Source organism: Engystomops pustulosus, chromosome 8 (assembly GCF_040894005.1).
Source record: "Engystomops pustulosus chromosome 8, aEngPut4.maternal, whole genome shotgun sequence".
Classification (NCBI taxonomy): domain Eukaryota; kingdom Metazoa; phylum Chordata; class Amphibia; order Anura; family Leptodactylidae; genus Engystomops; species Engystomops pustulosus.
In genome coordinates this window covers 9,023,239-9,045,979 of record NC_092418.1, presented here as the reverse complement: position 1 = coordinate 9,045,979, position 22,741 = coordinate 9,023,239, and the positions used below count along the sequence as shown (strand labels likewise).

General features: G+C 49.0%; 1 long non-coding RNA gene across 1 annotated transcript in view; it reads right to left on the bottom strand.

The window, feature by feature from the left end:
* Positions 1–549: 549 nt before the first annotated feature.
* LOC140075990 (uncharacterized) overlaps positions 550–22,741 on the bottom strand; it is a 36,885-nt gene continuing 14,693 nt past the window's right edge. Inside the window, exons 3-4 of the long non-coding RNA XR_011849495.1 lie at positions 1,773–1,846; positions 550–1,532 (exon numbers count right to left, since the gene is read on the bottom strand). This is a non-coding gene — a long non-coding RNA (uncharacterized lncRNA). The remainder of the gene's footprint in view (positions 1,533–1,772; positions 1,847–22,741) is intronic.

Genomic DNA, 22,741 nt, shown 5'->3' with positions numbered 1-22,741 from the left:
GTATATTGCTTCCTACATGCATGGTGGATGGATCATAGCGAGCCCCTGATGTATGTTCTGCTATTCTCTGTTTGGTGCTCCCTATGTATCGCAGCGAACATTCATTGCAAATAATAGAATACACTACATAGGTAGAGTTACAATTTATAAACCTGGTCAGTACTTTTATTTTTTCTATCACATCTATCAGTAATACCCATAGAACGGGTTAATCGCCCTAAAAGAGGCGGGGATTGGATCAAAGCTCTCCGAAATAGGGAATATTAACCATGAAAACTAGAATACCCCTAGGTGTAAACTCCAGGAACGATGTAATGTACATTTACTCATCATGTTTTGACCGCGCTTTTCTTTACTCTGTTTTTTGATGTTTTCCTGTTGCTGCACCTAATTTGTGACGTTTTGTCGCCTCCCTCTTCCGCCCACTTCCTTTCCTTTTTCCATAGTATGGTGATGTGTTGACTATGATTAAGAACAGCATTTAGTTCGAAACGCGTCAGTTTCTGTCATTACCATGGAACCTTTTTAACCTATTTTTTAAAAGTATGAAATAAAAACTAAGTTTTATACTTATGATTTAACCCCTTAACGCTCTGTGCTGTAGCTCTATGGCGCAGAGGTATAAGGGATGTATGAGGAGGGCTCACGGGCTGAGTCCTCTTCATACAGAGGTGGGGGTTTTTGCATTTTGCACAAAACCCCCACCGCTAATAACCGCGGTCGGTGTGTGGTGGGCAGTCCTAGGATGGGGCAGGTAGTCTGGCACCTCCCCCAAAAATGTAAACACTGATTGCTCAGGAACGGTGGGGGGCTAGAGAGAAAATTCCAACTGTGCTGGAATCAGTGGAACTGCGCTTATTTAAGGAATAAAACAGTTGGAGCTGGAAAAGGTGTAAAGATTTCCCCTTTAAGTAACATCTACATGACCTCTTTAGCTCCTTCCCTTATAATCCTATAGACAATATGGCGCCTTTTACTTAAACCTGCATGTCTCCCCCCCCCCCCATGATAACGCAAGAGATTGCAGTTTTAGGGAATTTGCCCTGGGGAAAGTCTCTTCATTACCATTTGGACATTGTAGCGATGGGGTTGGACACCAAAATCCCTCCCTGACCCCACAGACTCGTTTTCATCCCAGGATCTTCCAGGTAGAATTAAGGGGCAAGTAAAATGATGGGATTTTGTAGTCTGTTTATGAATGAGTTAAATCTGAAGGAAGGGGCGGGGTGCAGGGGTTATATCGTTATTTGGGGCCATTTTGGCCATAGATTGGGGCGGTTCAGTACGATTTGGTGTTCCTTTGTCATCTGGATTGTGGTGCAGTAGAACTGCGCCAAAGTAAGTGAACCCCCCACTTTTTTCATGTGCTGCGGTGGCAGCTCAGACTGCGCCCTGGTCCTGTGCTTGGACCCTGTACAGACTGCCCGTAGGCACCCCGGCCCCGCACAGGCTCAGGAGTCGGATGCAGCAGTTGTCTCTCGGATCGTTGCGTCCTTCTTCTTCCTCGTCTGGAGTCAGACACAACATATTAACTGAAAGACAAAAATGCAGGGATGAGCGGCGCCTTCCACAACCTGACACATTACTAGTTCCCAATCACTGCGGCCAATGGGGGAATGTGCGGGATATTATACCATATATTGGGCAATAAAGGGGGCATTGTACTGCCTGGGGTCTACTAAGGGTGAATAAAACCTGTGTTATCTGTGATGAAGAGTCTGAGGGGCGGAGCTGTACTGTAATCGGAGTCATGCTCCGCCCCCTGCACTCACCCAGAGCTGTGCAGCACTTTCTTGCAAACTGAATGGGCCACAAAGCGACCTGGATGATGGCGGCCATAAATGATCTGCAGAAGAAGCACAAACACAACGTATCGATGGCCCAGGGTCATGTGAGCACAGGAGGCAATGATTTATGACAGGGAAAGTAAATAATAGGTATATGACCCCTATAAATCATCCTGCAGTCACACACAGTGCATCCAATCATGTATGAAAGGACATGGCTGATAACAGAGAGTAATAGATTGTATCCCCCCCTGTACAGTCTCCTCTCCCCGGGATGTAATGGCTGATAACAGAGAGTAATAGATTGTATCCCCCCCTGTACAGTCTCCTCTCCCCGGGATGTAATGGCTGATAACAGAGAGTAATAGATTGTATCCCCCCCTGTACAGTCTCCTCTCCACGGGATGTAATGGCTGATAACAGAGAGTAATAGATTGTATCCCCCCCTGTACAGTCTCCTCTCCCCGGGATGTAATGGCTGATAACAGAGAGTAATAGATTGTATCCCCCCTGTACAGCCTCCTCTCCCCGGGATGTAATGGCTGATAACAGAGAGTAATAGATTGTATCCCCCTGTACAGTCTTCTCTCCCCGGGATGTAATGGCTGATAACAGAGAGTAATAGATTGTATCCCCCCCTGTACAGTCTCCTCTCCCCGGGGTGTAATGGCTGATAACAGAGAGTAATAGATTGTATCCCCCACTGTACAGTCTCCTCTCCCCGGGATGTAATGGCTGATAACAGAGAGTAATAGATTGTATCCCCCTGGACAGTCTCCTCTCCCCGGGATGTAATGGCTGATAACAGAGAGTAATAGATTGTATCCCCCCTGTACAGTCTCCTCTCCCCGGGATGTAATGGCTGATACCAGAGAGTAATAGATTGTATCCCCCTGTACAGTCTCCTCTCCCCGGGGTGTAATGGCTGATAACAGAGAGTAATAGATTGTATCCCCCCTGTACAGTCTCCTCTCCCCGGGGTGTAATGGCTGATAACAGAGAGTAATAGATTGTATCCCCCCCTGTACAGTCTCCTCTCCCCGGGATGTAATTGCTGATAACAGAGAGTAATAGATTGTATCCCCCTGTACAGTCTCCTCTCCCCGGGATGTAATGGCTGATAACAGAGAGTAATAGATTGTATCCCCCCCCTGTACAGTCTCCTCTCCCCAGGATGAAATGGCTGATAACAGAGAGTAATAGATTGTATCCCCCTGTACAGTCTCCTCTCCCCGGGATGTAATGGCTGATACCAGAGAGTAATAGATTGTATCCCCCCCCCCGTACAGTCTCCTCTCCCCGGGATGTAATGGCTGATAACAGAGAGTAATAGATTGTACCCCCCCCCCCCCCTGTACAGTCTCCTCTCCCCGGGGTGTAATGGCTGATAACAGAGAGTAATAGATTGTATCCCCCTGTACAGTCTTCTCTCCCCGGGGTGTAATGGCTGATAACAGAGAGTAATAGATTGTATCCCCCCTGTACAGTCTCCTCTCCCCGGGATGTAATGGCTGATAACAGAGAGTAATAGATTGTATCCCCCCCTGTACAGTCTCCTCTCCCCGGGATGTAATGGCTGATAACAGAGAGTAATAGATTGTATCCCCCTGAACAGTCTCCTCTCCCCGGGATGTAATGGCTGATAACAGAGAGTAATAGATTGTATCCCCCCTGTACAGTCTCCTCTCCCCGGGATGTAATGGCTGATAACAGAGAGTAATAGATTGTATCCCCCCCCCCCTGTACAGTCTCCTCTCCCCGGGATGTAATTGCTGATAACAGAGAGTAATAGATTGTATCCCCCTGTACAGTCTACTCTCCCCGGGATGTAATGGCTGATAACAGAGAGTAATAGATTGTATCCCCCCTGTACAGTCTCCTCTCCCCGGGATGTAATGGCTGATAACAGAGAGTAATAGATTGTATCCCCCCCTGTACAGTCTCCTCTCCCCGGGATGTAATGGCTGATAACAGAGAGTAATAGATTGTATCCCCCCCCTGTACAGTCTCCTCTCCCCAGGATGAAATGGCTGATAACAGAGAGTAATAGATTGTATCCCCCTGTACAGTCTCCTCTCCCCGGGATGTAATGGCTGATAACAGAGAGTAATAGATTGTATCCCCCCCCCCCCTGTACAGTCTCCTCTCCCCGGGGTGTAATGGCTGATAACAGAGAGTAATAGATTGTATCCCCCCTGTACAGTCTCCTCTCCGCGGGATGTAATGGCTGATAACAGAGAGTAATAGATTGTATCCCCCCTGTACAGTCTCCTCTCCCCAGGATGTAATGGCTGATAACAGAGAGTAATAGATTGTATCCCCCCCTGTACAGTCTCCTCTCCCCGGGGTGTAATGGCTGATAACAGAGAGTAATAGATTGTATCCCCCCTGTACAGAGAGTAATAGATTGTATCCCCCCCCCTGTACAGTCTCCTCTCCCCGGGGTGTAATGGCTGATAACAGAGAGTAATAGATTGTATCCCTCCTGTACAGTCTCCTCTCCCCGGGGTGTAATGGCTGATAACAGAGAGTAATAGATTGTATCCCCCCCCCTGTACAGTCTCCTCTCCCCGGGATGTAATGGCTGATAACAGAGAGTAATAGATTGTATCCCCCCTGTACAGTCTCCTCTCCCCGGGATGTAATGGCTGATAACAGAGAGTAATAGATTGTATCCCCCCCTGTACAGTCTCCTCTCCCCGGAGTGTAATGGCTGATAACAGAGAGTAATAGATTGTATCCCCCTGTACAGTCTCCTCTCCCCGGGATGTAATGGCTGATAACAGAGAGTAATAGATTGTATCCCCCCCCCCCTGTACAGTCTCCTCTCCCCGGGATGTAATGGCTGATAACAGAGAGTAATAGATTGTATCCCCCTGTACAGTCTCCTCTCCCCGGGATGTAATGGCTGATAACAGAGAGTAATAGATTGTATCCCCCCCTGTACAGTCTCCTCTCCCCAGGGTGTAATGGCTGATAACAGAGAGTAATAGATTGTATCCCCCCTGTACAGTCTCCTCTCCCCGGGATGTAATGGCTGATAACAGAGAGTAATAGATTGTATCCCCCCCTGTACAGTCTCCTCTCCCCGGGATGTAATGGCTGATAACAGAGAGTAATAGATTGTATCCCCCTGTACAGTCTCCTCTCCCCGGGGTGTAATGGCTGATAACAGAGAGTAATAGATTGTATCCCCCCATGTACAGTCTCCTCTCCCCGGGGTGTAATGGCTGATAACAGAGAGTAATAGATTGTATCCCCCCATGTACAGTCTCCTCTCCCCGGGGTGTAATGGCTGATAACAGAGAGTAATAGATTGTATCCTCCTGTACAGTCTCCTCTCCCCGGAGTGTAATGGCTGATAACAGAGAGTAATAGATTGTATCCCCCCTGTACAGTCTCCTCTCCCCGGGGTGTAATGGCTGATAACAGAGAGTAATAGATTGTATCCCCCTGTACAGTCTCCTCTCCCCGGGGTGTAATGGCTGATAACAGAGAGTAATAGATTGTATCCCCCCCTGTACAGTCTCCTCTCCCCGGGATGTAATGGCTGATAACAGAGAGTAATAGATTGTATCCTCCCTGTACAGTCTCCTCTCCCCGGGATGTAATGGCTGATAACAGAGAGTAATAGATTGTATCCCCCCCCCCCTGTACAGTCTCCTCTCCCCGGGATGTAATGGCTGATAACAGAGAGTAATAGATTGTATCCCCCCCCTGTACAGTCTCCTCTCCCCGGGATGTAATGGCTGATAACAGAGAGTAATAGATTGTATCCCCCTGTACAGTCTCCTCTCCCCGGGGTGTAATGGCTGATAACAGAGAGTAATAGATTGTATCCCCCCCCTGTACAGTCTCCTCTCCCCGGGATGTAATGGCTGATAACAGAGAGTAATAGATTGTATCCTCCCCCTGTACAGTCTCCTCTCCCCGGGGTGTAATGGCTGATAAGAGAGAGTAATAGATTGTATCCCCCCTGTACAGTCTCCTCTCCCCGGGGTGTAATGGCTGATAACAGAGAGTAATAGATTGTATCCCCCCTGTACAGTCTCCTCTCCCTGGGGTGTAATGGCTGATAACAGAGAGTAATAGATTGTATCCCCCTGTACAGTCTCCTCTCCCCGGGGTGTAATGGCTGATAACAGAGAGTAATAGATTGTATCCCCCTGTACAGTCTCCTCTCCCCGGGGTGTAATGGCTGATAACAGAGAGTAATAGATTGTACCCCCCCTGTACAGTCTCCTCTCCCCGGGGTGTAATGGCTGATAACAGAGAGTAATAGATTGTATCCCCCCTGTACAGTCTCCTCTCCCCGGGATGTAATGGCTGATAACAGAGAGTAATAGATTGTATCCCCCTGTACAGTCTCCTCTCCCCGGGGTGTAATGGCTGATAACAGAGAGTAATAGATTGTACCCCCCCTGTACAGTCTCCTCTCCCCGGGATGTAATGGCTGATAACAGAGAGTAATAGATTGTTTCCCCCCCCTATACAGTCTCCTCTCCCCGGGATGTAATGGCTGATAACAGAGAGTAATAGATTGTATCCTCCCCCTGTACAGTCTCCTCTCCCCGGGGTGTAATGGCTGATAAGAGAGAGTAATAGATTGTATCCCCCCTGTACAGTCTCCTCTCCCCGGGATGTAATGGCTGATAACAGAGAGTAATAGATTGTATCCCCCTGTACAGTCTCCTCTCCCCGGGGTGTAATGGCTGATAACAGAGAGTAATAGATTGTATCCCCCCCCTGTACAGTCTCCTCTCCCCGGGATGTAATGGCTGATAACAGAGAGTAATAGATTGTATCCCCCCCCTGTACAGTCTCCTCTCCCCGGGATGTAATGGCTGATAACAGAGAGTAATAGATTGTACCCCCCTGTACAGTCTCCTCTCCCCGGGATGTAATGGCTGATAACAGAGAGTAATAGATTGTATCCCCCCCCCTGTACAGTCTCCTCTCCCCGGGGTGTACTGGCTGATAACAGAGAGTAATAGATTGTATCCCTACTGTACAGTCTCCTCTCCCCGGGGTGTAATGGCTGATAACAGAGAGTAATAGATTGTATCCCCCCCTGTACAGTCTCCTCTCCCCGGGATGTAATGGCTGATAACAGAGAGTAATAGATTGTATCCTCCCCCTGTACAGTCTCCTCTCCCCGGGGTGTAATGGCTGATAAGAGAGAGTAATAGATTGTATCCCCCCTGTACAGTCTCCTCTCCCCGGGATGTAATGGCTGATAACAGAGAGTAATAGATTGTATCCCCCCTGTACAGTCTCCTCTCCCCGGGGTGTAATGGCTGATAACAGAGAGTAATAGATTGTATCCCCCCTGTACAGTCTCCTCCCCCGGGGTGTAATGGCTGATAACAGAGAGTAATAGATTGTATCCCCCCCTGTACAGTCTCCTCTCCCCGGGGTGTAATGGCTGATAACAGAGAGTAATAGATTGTATCCCCCCTGTACAGTCTCCTCTCCCCGGGGTGTAATGGCTGATAACAGAGAGTAATAGATTGTATCCCCCCTGTACAGTCTCCTCTCCCCGGGATGTAATGGCTGATAACAGAGAGTAATAGATTGTATCCCCCTGTATAGTCTCCTCTCCCCGGGGTGTAATGGCTGATAACAGAGAGTAATAGATTGTATCCCCCCTGTACAGTCTCCTCTCCCCGGGATGTAATGGCTGATAACAGAGAGTAATAGATTGTATCCCCCCGTACAGTCTCCTCTCCCCGGGGTGTAATGGCTGATAACAGAGAGTAATAGATTGTATCCCCCCTGTACAGTCTCCTCTCCCCGGGATGTAATGGCTGATAACAGAGAGTAATAGATTGTACCCCCTGTACAGTCTCCTCTCCCCGGGGTGTAATGGCTGATAAGAGAGAGTAATAGATTGTATCCCCCCTGTACAGTCTCCTCTCCCCGGGGTGTAATGGCTGATAACAGAGAGTAATAGATTGTATCCCCCCTGTACAGTCTCCTCTCCCTGGGGTGTAATGGCTGATAACAGAGAGTAATAGATTGTATCCCCCCCTGTACAGTCTCCTCTCCCCGGGGTGTAATGGCTGATAACAGAGAGTAATAGATTGTACCCCCCCTGTACAGTCTCCTCTCCCCGGGATGTAATGGCTGATAACAGAGAGTAATAGATTGTTTCCCCCCCCTATACAGTCTCCTCTCCCCGGGATGTAATGGCTGATAACAGAGAGTAATAGATTGTATCCCCCCTGTACAGTCTCCTCTCCCCGGGATGTAATGGCTGATAACAGAGAGTAATAGATTGTATCCTCCTGTACAGTCTCCTCTCCCCGGGGTGTAATGGCTGATAACAGAGAGTAATAGATTGTATCCCCCCCCCTGTACAGTCTCCTCTCCCCGGAATGTAATGGCTGATAACAGAGAGTAATAGATTGTATCACCCCCTGTACAGTCTCCTCTCCCCGGGATGTAATGGCTGATAACAGAGAGTAATAGATTGTATCCCCCCTGTACAGTCTCCTCTCCCCGGGATGTAATGGCTGATAACAGAGAGTAATAGATTGTATCCCCCCCCTGTACAGTCTCCTCTCCCCGGGATGTAATGGCTGATAACAGAGAGTAATAGCTTGTATCCCCCTGTATAGTCTCCTCTCCCCGGGATGTAATGGCTGATAACAGAGAGTAATAGATTGTATCCCCCCTGTACAGTCTCCTCTCCCCGGGATGTAATGGCTGATAACAGAGAGCAATAGATTGTATCCCCCCTGTACAGTCTCCTCTCCCCGGGGTGTAATGGCTGATAACAGAGAGTAATAGATTGTATCCCCCCTGTACAGTCTCCTCTCCCCGGGATGTAATGGCTGATAACAGAGAGTAATAGATTGTATCCCCCCTGTACAGTCTCCTCTCCCCGGGGTGTAATGGCTGATAACAGAGAGTAATAGATTGTATCCCCCCTGTACAGTCTCCTCTCCCTGGGATGTAATGGCTGATAACAGAGAGTAATAGATTGTATCCCCCCCTGTACAGTCTCCTCTCCCCGGGATGTAATGGCTGATAACAGAGAGTAATAGATTGTATCCCCTCCTGTACAGTCTCCTCTCCCCGGTGTGTAATGGCTGATAACAGAGAGTAATAGATTGTATCCCCCCTGTACAGTCTCCTCTCCCCGGGGTGTAATGGCTGATAACAGAGAGTAATAGTTTGTATCCCCCCCTGTACAGTCTCCTCTCCCCGGGATGTAATGGCTGATAACAGAGAGTAATAGATTGTATCCCCCCTGTACAGTCTCCTCTCCCCGGGGTGTACTGGCTGATAACAGAGACTAATAGATTGTATCCCTACTGTACAGTCTCCTCTCCCCGGGGTGTAATGGCTGATAACAGAGAGTAATAGATTGTATCCCCCCCCCTGTACAGTCTCCTCTCCCCGGGATGTAATGGCTGATAACAGAGAGTAATAGATTGTATCCCCCTGTACAGTCTCCTCTCCCCGGGATGTAATGGCTGATAACAGAGAGTAATAGATTGTATCCCCCCTGTACAGTCTCCTCTCCCCGGGATGTAATGGCTGATAACAGAGAGTAATAGATTGTATCCCCCCCCTGTACAGTCTCCTCTCCCCGGGATGTAATGGCTGATAACAGAGAGTAATAGATTGTATCCCCCCTGTACAGTCTCCTCTCCCCGGGATGTAATGGCTGATAACAGAGAGTAATAGATTGTATCCCCCTGTACAGTCTCCTCTCCCCGGGGTGTAATGGCTGATAACAGAGAGTAATAGATTGTATCCCCCCATGTACAGTCTCCTCTCCCCGGGGTGTAATGGCTGATAACAGAGAGTAATAGATTGTATCCCCCCCTGTACAGTCTCCTCTCCCCGGGATGTAATGGCTGATAACAGAGAGTAATAGATTGTATCCCCCCCCCTGTACAGTCTCCTCTCCCCGGGGTGTACTGGCTGATAACAGAGAGTAATAGATTGTATCCCTACTGTACAGTCTCCTCTCCCCGGGGTGTAATGGCTGATAACAGAGAGTAATAGATTGTATCCCCCCCTGTACAGTCTCCTCTCCCCGGGATGTAATGGCTGATAACAGAGAGTAATAGATTGTATCCCCCCCTGTACAGTCTCCTCTCCCCGGGATGTAATGGCTGATAACAGAGAGTAATAGATTGTATCCCCCCTGTACAGTCTCCTCTCCCCGGGATGTAATGGCTGATAACAGAGAGTAATAGATTGTATCCCCCTGTACAGTCTCCTCTCCCCGGGATGTAATGGCTGATAACAGAGAGTAATAGATTGTATCCCCCCCTGTACAGTCTCCTCTCCCCGGGATGTAATGGCTGATAACAGAGAGTAATAGATTGTATCCCCCCCCCTGTACAGTCTCCTCTCCCCGGGGTGTACTGGCTGATAACAGAGAGTAATAGATTGTATCCCTACTGTACAGTCTCCTCTCCCCGGGGTGTAATGGCTGATAACAGAGAGTAATAGATTGTATCCCCCCCTGTACAGTCTCCTCTCCCCGGGATGTAATGGCTGATAACAGAGAGTAATAGATTGTATCCCCCCCTGTACAGTCTCCTCTCCCCGGGATGTAATGGCTGATAACAGAGAGTAATAGATTGTATCCCCCCCTGTACAGTCTCCTCTCCCCGGGATGTAATGGCTGATAACAGAGAGTAATAGATTGTATCCCCCCTGTACAGTCTCCTCTCCCCGGGATGTAATGGCTGATAACAGAGAGTAATAGATTGTATCCCCCTGTACAGTCTCCTCTCCCCGCGATGTAATGGCTGATAACAGAGAGTAATAGATTGTATCCTCCCTGTACAGTCTCCTCTCCCCGGGATGTAATGGCTGATAACAGAGAGTAATAGATTGTATCCCCCCCCTGTACAGTCTCCTCTCCCCGGGATGTAATGGCTGATAACAGAGAGTAATAGATTGTATCCCCCCCTGTACAGTCTCCTCTCCCCGGGATGTAATGGCTGATAACAGAGAGTAATAGATTGTATCCCCCCTGTACAGTCTCCTCTCCCTGGGATGTAATGGCTGATAACAGAGAGTAATAGATTGTATCCCCCCTGTACAGTCTCCTCTCCCCGGGGTGTAATGGCTGATAACAGAGAGTAATAGATTGTATCCCCCCTGTACAGTCTCCTCTCCCCAGGATGAAATGGCTGATAACAGAGAGTAATAGATTGTATCCCCCTGTACAGTCTCCTCTCCCCGGGATGTAATGGCTGATAACAGAGAGTAATAGATTGTATCCCCCCCCTGTACAGTCTCCTCTCCCCGGGATGTAATGGCTGATAACAGAGAGTAATAGATTGTATCCCCCCATGTACAGTCTCCTCTCCCCGGGGTGTAATGGCTGATAACAGAGAGTAATAGATTGTATTCCCCCCCCCCCCCTGTACAGTCTCCTCTCCCCGGGATGTAATGGCTGATACCAGAGAGTAATAGATTGTATTCCCCCCCCCCCCCCCCCCATGTACAGTCTCCTCTCCCCGGGATGTAATGGCTGATAACAGAGAGTAATAGATTGTATCCCCCCCCCCCCCCTGTACAGTCTCCTCTCCCCGGGGTGTAATGGCTGATAACAGAGAGTAATAGATTGTATCCCCCCTGTACAGTCTCCTCTCCCCGGGATGTAATGGCTGATAACAGAGAGTAATAGATTGTATCCCCCCTGTACAGTCTCCTCTCCCCAGGATGTAATGGCTGATAACAGAGAGTAATAGATTGTATCCCCCCCTGTACAGTCTCCTCTCCCCGGGGTGTAATGGCTGATAACAGAGAGTAATAGATTGTATCCCCCCTCTGTACAGTCTCATCTCCCCGGGATGTAATGGCTGATAACAGAGAGTAATAGATTGTATCCCCCCCTGTACAGTCTCCTCTCCCCGGGATGTAATGGCTGATAACAGAGAGTAATAGATTGTATCCCCCCCTGTACAGTCTCCTCTCCCCGGGGTGTAATGGCTGATAACAGAGAGTAATAGATTGTATCCCCCTGTACAGTCTCCTCTCCCTGGGATGTAATGGCTGATAACAGAGAGTAATAGATTGTATCCCCCCTGTACAGTCTCCTCTCCCCGGGGTGTAATGACTGATAACAGAGAGTAATAGATTGTATCCCCCCTGTACAGTCTCCTCTCCCCGGGATGTAATGGCTGATAACAGAGAGTAATAGATTGTATCCCCCCCTGTACAGTCTCCTCTCCCCGGGATGTAATGGCTGATAACAGAGAGTAATAGATTGTATCCCCCCCTGTACAGTCTCCTCTCCCCGGGATGTAATGGCTGATAACAGAGAGTAATAGATTGTATCCCCCTGTACAGTCTCCTCTCCCCGGGATGTAATGGCTGATAACAGAGAGTAATAGATTGTATCCCCCCTGTACAGTCCCCTCTCCCCGGGGTGTAATGGCTGATAACAGAGAGTAATAGATTGTATCCCCCCTGTACAGTCTCCTCTCCCCCGGAATGTAATGGCTGATAACAGAGAGTAATAGATTGTATCCCCCCTGTACAGTCTCCTCTCCCCGGGGTGTAATGGCTGATAACAGAGAGTAATAGATTGTATCCCCCCTGTACAGTCTCCTCTCCCCGGGATGTAATGGCTGATAACAGAGAGTAATAGATTGTATCCCCCCTGTACAGTCTCCTCTCCCCGGGATGTAATGGCTGATAACAGAGAGTAATAGATTGTATCCCCCTGTACAGTCTCCTCTCCCCGGGGTGTAATGGCTGATAACAGAGAGTAATAGATTGTATCCCCCCTGTACAGTCTCCTCTCCCCGGGGTGTAATGGCTGATAACAGAGAGTAATAGATTGTATCCCCCTGTACAGTCTCCTCTCCCCGGGATGTAATGGCTGATAACAGAGAGTAATAGATTGTATCCCCCCCCTGTACAGTCTCCTCTCCCCGGGGTGTAATGGCTGATAACAGAGAGTAATAGATTGTATCCCCCCTGTACAGTCTCCTCTCCCCGGGGTGTAATGGCTGATAACAGAGAGTAATAGATTGTATCCCCCCTGTACAGTCTCCTCTCCCCGGGATGTAATGGCTGATAACAGAGAGTAATAGATTGTATCCCCCCTGTACAGTCTCCTCTCCCCGGGGTGTAATGGCTGATAACAGAGAGTAATAGATTGTATCCCCCTGTACAGTCTCCTCTCCCCGGGATGTAATGGCTGATAACAGAGAGTAATAGATTGTATCCCCCTGTACAGTCTCCTCTCCCCGGGATGTAATGGCTGATTACAGAGAGTAATAGATTGTATCCCCCCCTGTACAGTCTCCTCTCCCCGGGGTGTAATGGCTGATAACAGAGAGTAATAGATTGTACCCCCCCCCCTGTACAGTCTCCTCTCCCCGGGATGTAATGGCTGATAACAGAGAGTAATAGATTGTATCCCTACTGTACAGTCTCCTCTCCCCGGGATGTAATGGATGATAACAGAGAGTAATAGATTGTATCCCTACTATACAGTCTCCTCTCCCCGGGATGTAATGGCTGATAACAGAGAGTAATAGATTGTATCCTCCCTGTACAGTCTCCTCTCCCCGGGGTGTAATGGCTGATAACAGAGAGTAATAGATTGTATCCCCCCTGTACAGACTCCTCTCCCCGGGGTGTAATGGCTGATAACAGAGAGTAATAGATTGTATCCCCCCGTACAGTCTCCTCTCCCCGGGGTGTAATGGCTGATAACAGAGAGTAATAGATTGTATCCCCCCTGTACAGTCTCCTCTCCCTGGGGTGTAATGGCTGATAACAGAGAGTAATAGATTGTATCCCCCCCCTGTACAGTCTCCTCTCCCCGGGATGTAATGGCTGATAACAGAGAGTAATAGATTGTATCCCCCCCTGTACAGTCTCCTCTCCCCGGGGTGTAATGGCTGATAACAGAGAGTAATAGATTGTATCCCCCCTGTACAGTCTCCTCTCCCCGGGATGTAATGGCTGATAACAGAGAGTAATAGATTGTATCCCCCCCTGTACAGTCTCCTCTCCCCGGGATGTAATGGCTGATAACAGAGAGTAATAGATTGTATCCCCCCCTGTACAGTCTCCTCTCCCCGGGGTGTAATGGCTGATTACAGAGAGTAATAGATTGTATCCCCCCCTGTACAGTCTCCTCTCCCCGGGGTGTAATGGCTGATAACAGAGAGTAATAGATTGTACCCCCCCCCCCCTGTACAGTCTCCTCTCCCCGGGATGTAATGGCTGATAACAGAGAGTAATAGATTGTATCCCTACTGTACAGTCTCCTCTCCCCGGGATGTAATGGCTGATAACAGAGAGTAATAGATTGTATCCCCCCTGTACAGTCTCCTCTCCCCGGGGTGTAATGGCTGATAACAGAGAGTAATAGATTGTATCCCCCCTGTACAGTCTCCTCTCCCCGGGATGTAATGGCTGATAACAGAGAGTAATAGATTGTATCCCCCCTGTACAGTCTCCTCTCCCCGGGATGTAATGGCTGATAACAGAGAGTAATAGCTTGTATCCTCCCCCTGTACAGTCTCCTCTCCCCGGGATGTAATGGCTGATAACAGAGAGTAATAGATTGTATCCCCCCTGTACAGTCTCCTCTCCCCGGGATGTAATGGCTGATAACAGAGAGTAATAGCTTGTATCCTCCCCCTGTACAGTCTCCTCTCCCCGGGATGTAATGGCTGATAACAGAGAGTAATAGATTGTATCCCCCCCTGTACAGTCTCCTCTCCCCGGGATGTAATGGCTGATAACAGAGAGTAATAGATTGTATCCCCCCCTGTACAGTCTCCTCTCCCCGGGATGTAATGGCTGATAACAGAGAGTAATAGATTGTATCGCCGCTGTACAGTCTCCTCTCCCCGGGATGTAATGGCTGATAACAGAGAGTAATAGATTGTATCCCCCTGTACAGTCTCCTCTCCCCGGGGTGTAATGGCTGATAACAGAGAGTAATAGATTGTATCCCCCCCTGTACAGTCTCCTCTCCCCGGGGTGTAATGGCTGATAACAGAGAGTAATAGATTGTATCCTCCCTGTACAGTCTCCTCTCCCCGGGGTGTAATGGCTGATAACAGAGAGTAATAGATTGTATCCCCCCTGTACAGACTCCTCTCCCCGGGGTGTAATGGCTGATAACAGAGAGTAATAGATTGTATCCCCCCGTACAGTCTCCTCTCCCCGGGGTGTAATGGCTGATAACAGAGAGTAATAGATTGTATCCCCCCTGTACAGTCTCCTCTCCCTGGGGTGTAATGGCTGATAACAGAGAGTAATAGATTGTATCCCCCCCCTGTACAGTCTCCTCTCCCCGGGATGTAATGGCTGATAACAGAGAGTAATAGATTGTATCCCCCCCTGTACAGTCTCCTCTCCCCGGGGTGTAATGGCTGATAACAGAGAGTAATAGATTGTATCCCCCCTGTACAGTCTCCTCTCCCCGGGATGTAATGGCTGATAACAGAGAGTAATAGATTGTATCCCCCCCCCCTGTACAGTCTCCTCTCCCCGGGATGTAATGGCTGATAACAGAGAGTAATAGATTGTATCCCCCCATGTACAGTCTCCTCTCCCCGGGGTGTAATGGCTGATAACAGAGAGTAATAGATTGTATCCCCCCCCCCCCCCCCCATGTACAGTCTCCTCTCCCCGGGGTGTAATGGCTGATAACAGAGAGTAATAGATTGTATCCCCCCCCCCCCTGTACAGTCTCCTCTCCCCGGGATGTAATGGCTGATAACAGAGAGTAATAGATTGTATCCCCCCTGTACAGTCTCCTCTCCCCGGTGTGTAATGGCTGATAACAGAGAGTAATAGATTGTATCCCCCTGTACAGTCTCCTCTCCCCGGGGTGTAATGGCTGATAACAGAGAGTAATAGATTGTATCCCCCCATGTACAGTCTCCTCTCCCCGGGGTGTAATGGCTGATAACAGAGAGTAATAGATTGTATCCTCCCTGTACAGTCTCCTCTCCCCGGGATGTAATGGCTGATAACAGAGAGTAATAGATTGTATCCTCCCTGTACAGTCTCCTCTCCCCGGGATGTAATGGCTGATAACAGAGACTAATAGATTGTATCCCCCCCCTGTACAGTCTCCTCTCCCCGGGATGTAATGGCTGATAACAGAGAGTAATAGATTGTATCCCCCCTGTACAGTCTCCTCTCCCCGGGATGTAATGGCTGATAACAGAGAGTAATAGATTGTATCCCCCCTGTACAGTCTCCTCTCCCCGGGATGTAATGGCTGATAACAGAGAGTAATAGATTGTATCCCCCTGTACAGTCTCCTCTCCCCGGGGTGTAATGGCTGATAACAGAGAGTAATAGATTGTATCCCCCCTGTACAGTCTCCTCTCCCCGGGGTGTAATGGCTGATAACAGAGAGTAATAGATTGTATCCCCCTGTACAGTCTCCTCTCCCCGGGGTGTAATGGCTGATAACAGAGAGTAATAGATTGTATCCCCCCTGTACAGTCTCCTCTCCCCGGGATGTAATGGCTGATAACAGAGAGTAATAGATTGTATCCCCCCCTGTACAGTCTCCTCTCCCCGGGATGTAATGGCTGATAACAGAGAGTAATAGATTGTATCCCCCTGTACAGTCTCCTCTCCCCAGGATGAAATGGCTGATAACAGAGAGTAATAGATTGTATCCCCCTGTACAGTCTCCTCTCCCCGGGATGTAATGGCTGATAACAGAGAGTAATAGATTGTATCCCCCCCTGTACAGTCTCCTCTCCCTGGGATGTAATGGCTGATAACAGAGAGTAATAGATTGTATCCCCCCTGTACAGTCTCCTCTCCCCGGGGTGTAATGGCTGATAACAGAGAGTAATAGATTGTATCCCCCCCTGTACAGTCTCCTCTCCCCGGGGTGTAATGGCTGATAACAGAGAGTAATAGATTGTACCCCCCCTGTACAGTCTCCTCTCCCCGGGATGTAATGGCTGATAACAGAGAGTAATAGATTGTTTCCCCCCCCTGTACAGTCTCCTCTCCCCGGGATGTAATGGCTGATAACAGAGAGTAATAGATTGTATCCCCCCTGTACAGTCTCCTCTCCCCGGGATGTAATGGCTGATAACAGAGAGTAATAGATTGTATCCTCCTGTACAGTCTCCTCTCCCCGGGGTGTAATGGCTGATAACAGAGAGTAATAGATTGTATCCCCCCCCCCTGTACAGTCTCCTCTCCCCGGAATGTAATGGCTGATAACAGAGAGTAATAGATTGTATCACCCCCTGTACAGTCTCCTCTCCCCGGGGTGTAATGGCTGATAACAGAGAGTAATAGATTGTATCCCCCCCTGTACAGTCTCCTCTCCCCGGGGTGTAATGGCTGATAACAGAGAGTAATAGATTGTATCCCCCCTGTACAGTCTCCTCTCCCCGGGATGTAATGGCTGATAACAGAGAGTAATAGATTGTATCCCCCTGTACAATCTCCTCTCCCTGGGATGTAATGGCTGATAACAGAGAGTAATAGATTGTATCCCCCCCTGTACAGTCTCCTCTCCCCGGGGTGTAATGGCTGATAACAGAGAGTAATAGATTGTATCCCCCCCCCTGTACAGTCTCCTCTCCCCGGGATGTAATGGCTGATAACAGAGAGTAATAGATTGTATCCCCCCTGTACAGTCTCCTCTCCCCGGGATGTAATGGCTGATAACAGAGAGTAATAGATTGTATCCCCCCCCTGTACAGTCTCCTCTCCCCGGGATGTAATGGCTGATAACAGAGAGTAATAGATTGTATCCCCCCCTGTACAGTCTCCTCTCCCCGGGATGTAATGGCTGATAACAGAGAGTAATAGATTGTATCCCCCCTGTACAGTCTCCTCTCCCCGGGGTGTACTGGCTGATAACAGAGAGTAATAGATTGTATCCCTACTGTACAGTCTCCTCTCCCCGGGGTGTAATGGCTGATAACAGAGAGTAATAGATTGTATCCCCCCCCCTGTACAGTCTCCTCTCCCCGGGATGTAATGGCTGATAACAGAGAGTAATAGATTGTATCCCCCTGTACAGTCTCCTCTCCCCGGGGTGTAATGGCTGATAACAGAGAGTAATAGATTGTATCCCCCCCCTGTACAGTCTCCTCTCCCCGGGATGTAATGGCTGATAACAGAGAGTAATAGATTGTATCCCCCTGTACAGTCTCCTCTCCCCGGGGTGTAATGGCTGATAACAGAGAGTAATAGATTGTATCCCCCCCCCCTGTACAGTCTCTTCTCCCCGGGATGTAATGGCTGATAACAGAGAGTAATAGATTGTATCCCCCTGTACAGTCTCCTCTCCCCGGGGTGTAATGGCTGATAACAGAGAGTAATAGATTGTATCCCCCCCTGTACAGTCTCCTCTCCCCGGGATGTAATGGCTGATAACAGAGAGTAATAGATTGTATCCCCCTGTACAGTCTCCTCTCCCCGGGGTGTAATGGCTGATAACAGAGAGTAATAGATTGTATCCCCCCATGTACAGTCTCCTCTCCCCGGGATGTAATGGCTGATAACAGAGAGTAATAGATTGTATCCCCCCTGTACAGTCTCCTCTCCCCGGGGTGTAATGGCTGATAACAGAGAGTAATAGATTGTATCCCCCTGTACAGTCTCCTCTCCCCGGGGTGTAATGGCTGATAACAGAGAGTAATAGATTGTATCCCCCCCCCCCTGTACAGTCTCCTCTCCCCGGGGTGTAATGGCTGATAACAGAGAGTAATAGATTGTATCCCCCCCTGTACAGTCTCCTCTCCCCGGGATGTAATGGCTGATAACAGAGAGTAATAGATTGTATCCCCCCCTGTACAGTCTCCTCTCCCCGGGATGTAATGGCTGATAACAGAGAGTAATAGCTTGTATCCCCCCTGTACAGTCTCCTCTCCCCGGGGTGTAATGGCTGATAACAGAGAGTAATAGATTGTATCCCCCCTGTACAGTCTCCTCTCCCCGGGATGTAATGGCTGATAACAGAGAGTAATAGATTGTATCCCCCCCCTGTACAGTCTCATCTCCCCGGGGTGTAATGGCTGATAACAGAGAGTAATAGATTGTATCCCCCCTGTACAGTCTCCTCTCCCCGGGATGGAATGGCTGATAACAGAGAGTAATAGATTGTATCCTCCCTGTACAGTCTCCTCTCCCCGGGATGTAATGGCTGATAACAGAGAGTAATAGATTGTATCCTCCTGTACAGTCTCCTCTCCCCGGGGTGTAATGGCTGATAACAGAGAGTAATAGATTGTATCCCCCCTGTACAGTCTCCTCTCCCCGGGGTGTAATGGCTGATAACAGAGAGTAATAGATTGTATCCCCCCTGTACAGTCTCCTCTCCCCGGGGTGTAATGGCTGATAACAGAGAGTAATAGATTGTATCCCCCCCTGTACAGTCTCCTCTCCCCGGGGTGTAATGGCTGATAACAGAGAGTAATAGATTGTATCCCCCCTGTACAGTCTCCTCTCCCCGGGGTATAATGGCTGATAACAGAGAGTAATAGATTGTATCCCCCCCTGTACAGTCTCCTCTCCCCGGGATGTAATGGCTGATAACAGAGAGTAATAGATTGTATCCCCCCTGTACAGTCTCCTCTCCCCGGGATGTAATGGCTGATAACAGAGAGTAATAGATTGTATCCCCCCCTGTACAGTCTCCTCTCCCCGGGATGTAATGGCTGATAACAGAGAGCAATAGCTTGTATCCTCCCCCTGTACAGTCTCCTCTCCCCGGGGTGTAATGGCTGATAACAGAGAGTAATAGATTGTATCCCCCCTGTACAGTCTCCTCTCCCCGGGATGTAATGGCTGATAACAGAGAGTAATAGATTGTATCCCCCCTGTACAGTCTCCTCTCCCCGGGGTGTAATGGCTGATAACAGAGAGTAATAGATTGTATCCCCCCTGTACAGTCTCCTCTCCCCGGGGTGTAATGGCTGATAACAGAGAGTAATAGATTGTATCCCCCTGTACAGTCTCCTCTCCCCGGGATGTAATGGCTGATAACAGAGAGTAATAGATTGTATCCCCCCCTGTACAGTCTCCTCTCCCCGGGATGTAATGGCTGATAACAGAGAGTAATAGATTGTATCCCCCTGTACAGTCTCCTCTCCCCGGGGTGTAATGGCTGATAACAGAGAGTAATAGATTGCATCCCCCCATGTACAGTCTCCTCTCCCCGGGGTGTAATGGCTGATAACAGAGAGTAATAGAGTGTATCCCCCCCTGTACAGTCTCCTCTCCCCGGGATGTAATGGCTGATAACAGAGAGTAATAGATTGTATCCCCCTGTACAGTCTCCTCTCCCCGGGGTGTAATGGCTGATAACAGAGAGTAATAGATTGTATCCCCCCTGTACAGTCTCCTCTCCCCGGGGTGTAATGGCTGATAACAGAGAGTAATAGATTGTATCCCCCCCTGTACAGTCTCCTCTCCCCGGGATGTAATGGCTGATAACAGAGAGTAATAGATTGTATCCTCCCTGTACAGTCTCCTCTCCCCGGGGTGTAATGGCTGATAACAGAGAGTAATAGATTGTATCCCCCTGTATAGTCTCCTCTCCCCGGGGTGTAATGGCTGATAACAGAGAGTAATAGATTGTATCCCCCCTGTACAGTCTCCTCTCCCCGGGGTGTAATGGCTGATAACAGAGAGTAATAGATTGTATCCCCCTGTACAGTCTCCTCTCCCCGGGATGTAATGGCTGATAACAGAGAGTAATAGATTGTATCCCCCCTGTACAGTCTCCTCTCCCCGGGATGTAATGACTGATAACAGAGAGTAATAGATTGTATCCCCCCTGTACAGTCTCCTCTCCCCGGGATGTAATGGCTGATAACAGAGAGTAATAGATTGTATCCCCCCTGTACAGTCTCCTCTCCCCGGGGTGTAATGGCTGATAACAGAGAGTAATAGATTGTATCCCCCCCTGAACAGTCTCCTCTCCCCGGGATGTAATGGCTGATAACAGAGAGTAATAGATTGTATCCCCCCTGTACAGTCTCCTCTCCCCGGGGTGTACTGGCTGATAACAGAGAGTAATAGATTGTATCCCTACTGTACAGTCTCCTCTCCCCGGGGTGTAATGGCTGATAACAGAGAGTAATAGATTGTATCCCCCCCCTGTACAGTCTCCTCTCCCCGGGATGTAATGGCTGATAACAGAGAGTAATAGATTGTATCCCCCTGTACAGTCTCCTCTCCCCGGGGTGTAATGGCTGATAACAGAGAGTAATAGATTGTATCCCCCCCCCCCCCTGTACAGTCTCCTCTCCCCGGGGTGTAATGGCTGATAACACAGAGTAATAGATTGTATCCCCCCTGTACAGTCTCCTCTCCCCGGGATGTAATGGCTGATAACAGAGAGTAATAGATTGTACCCCCCCGCCCCCCTGTACAGTCTCCTCTCCCCGGGATGTAATGGCTGATAACAGAGAGTAATAGATTGTATCCCCCCCTGTACAGTCTCCTCTCCCCGGGATGTAATGGCTGATAACAGAGAGTAATAGATTGTATCCCCCCTGTACAGTCTCCTCTCCCCGGGATGTAATGGCTGATAACAGAGAGTAATAGATTGTATCCCCCATGTACAGTCTCCTCTCCCCGGGATGTAATGGCTGATAACAGAGAGTAATAGATTGTATCCCCCCATGTACAGTCTCCTCTCCCCGGGGTGTAATGGCTGATAACAGAGAGTAATAGATTGTATCCCCCCCTGTACAGTCTCCTCTCCCCGGGATGTAATGGCTGATAACAGAGAGTAATAGATTGTATCCCCCCCTGTACAGTCTCCTCTCCCCGGGATGTAATGGCTGATAACAGAGAGTAATAGATTGTATCCCCCTGTACAGTCTCCTCTCCCCGGGATGTAATGGCTGATAACAGAGAGTAATAGATTGTATCCCCCCTGTACAGTCTCCTCTCTCCGGGATGTAATGGCTGATAACAGAGAGTAATAGATTGTATCCCCCCCTGTACAGTCTCCTCTCCCCGGGGTGTAATGGCTGATAACAGAGAGTAATAGATTGTATCCCCCCCTGTACAGTCTCCTCTTCCCGGGATGTAATGGCTGATAACAGAGAGTAATAGATTGTATCCCCCCCTGTACAGTCTCCTCTCCCCGGGATGTAATGGCTGATAACAGAGAGTAATAGATTGTATCCCCCCCTGTACAGTCTCCTCTTCCCGGGATGTAATGGCTGATAACAGAGAGTAATAGATTGTATCCCCCTGTACCGTCTCCTCTCCCCGGGATGTAATGGCTGATAACAGAGAGTAATAGATTGTATCCCCCCTGTACAGTCTCCTCTCCCCGGGATGTAATGGCTGATAACAGAGAGTAATAGATTGTATCCCCCCTGTACAGTCTCCTCTCCCCGGGGTGTAATGGCTGATAACAGAGAGTAATAGATTGTATCCTCCCTGTACAGTCTCCTCTCCCCGGGATGTAATGGCTGATAACAGAGAGTAATAGATTGTATCCCCCCTGTACAGTCTCCTCTCCCCGGGGTGTAATGGCTGATAACAGAGAGTAATAGATTGTATCCCCTGTACAGTCTCCTCTCCCCGGGATGTAATGGCTGATAACAGAGAGTAATAGATTGTATCCCCCCTGTACAGTCTCCTCTCCCCAGGATGTAATGGCTGATAACAGAGAGTAATAGATTGTATCCCCCCTGTACAGTCTCCTCTCCCCGGGATGTAATGGCTGATAACAGAGAGTAATAGATTGTATCCCCCCTGTACAGTCTCCTCTCCCCGGGGTGTAATGGCTGATAACAGAGAGTAAAAGATTGTATCCCCCCCTGTACAGTCTCCTCTCCCCGGGATGTAATGGCTGATAACAGAGAGTAATAGATTGTATCCCCCCTGTACAGTCTCCTCTCCCCGGGGTGTAATGGCTGATAACAGAGAGTAATAGATTGTATCCCCCCCTGTACAGTCTCCTCTCCCCGGGGTGTAATGGCTGATAACAG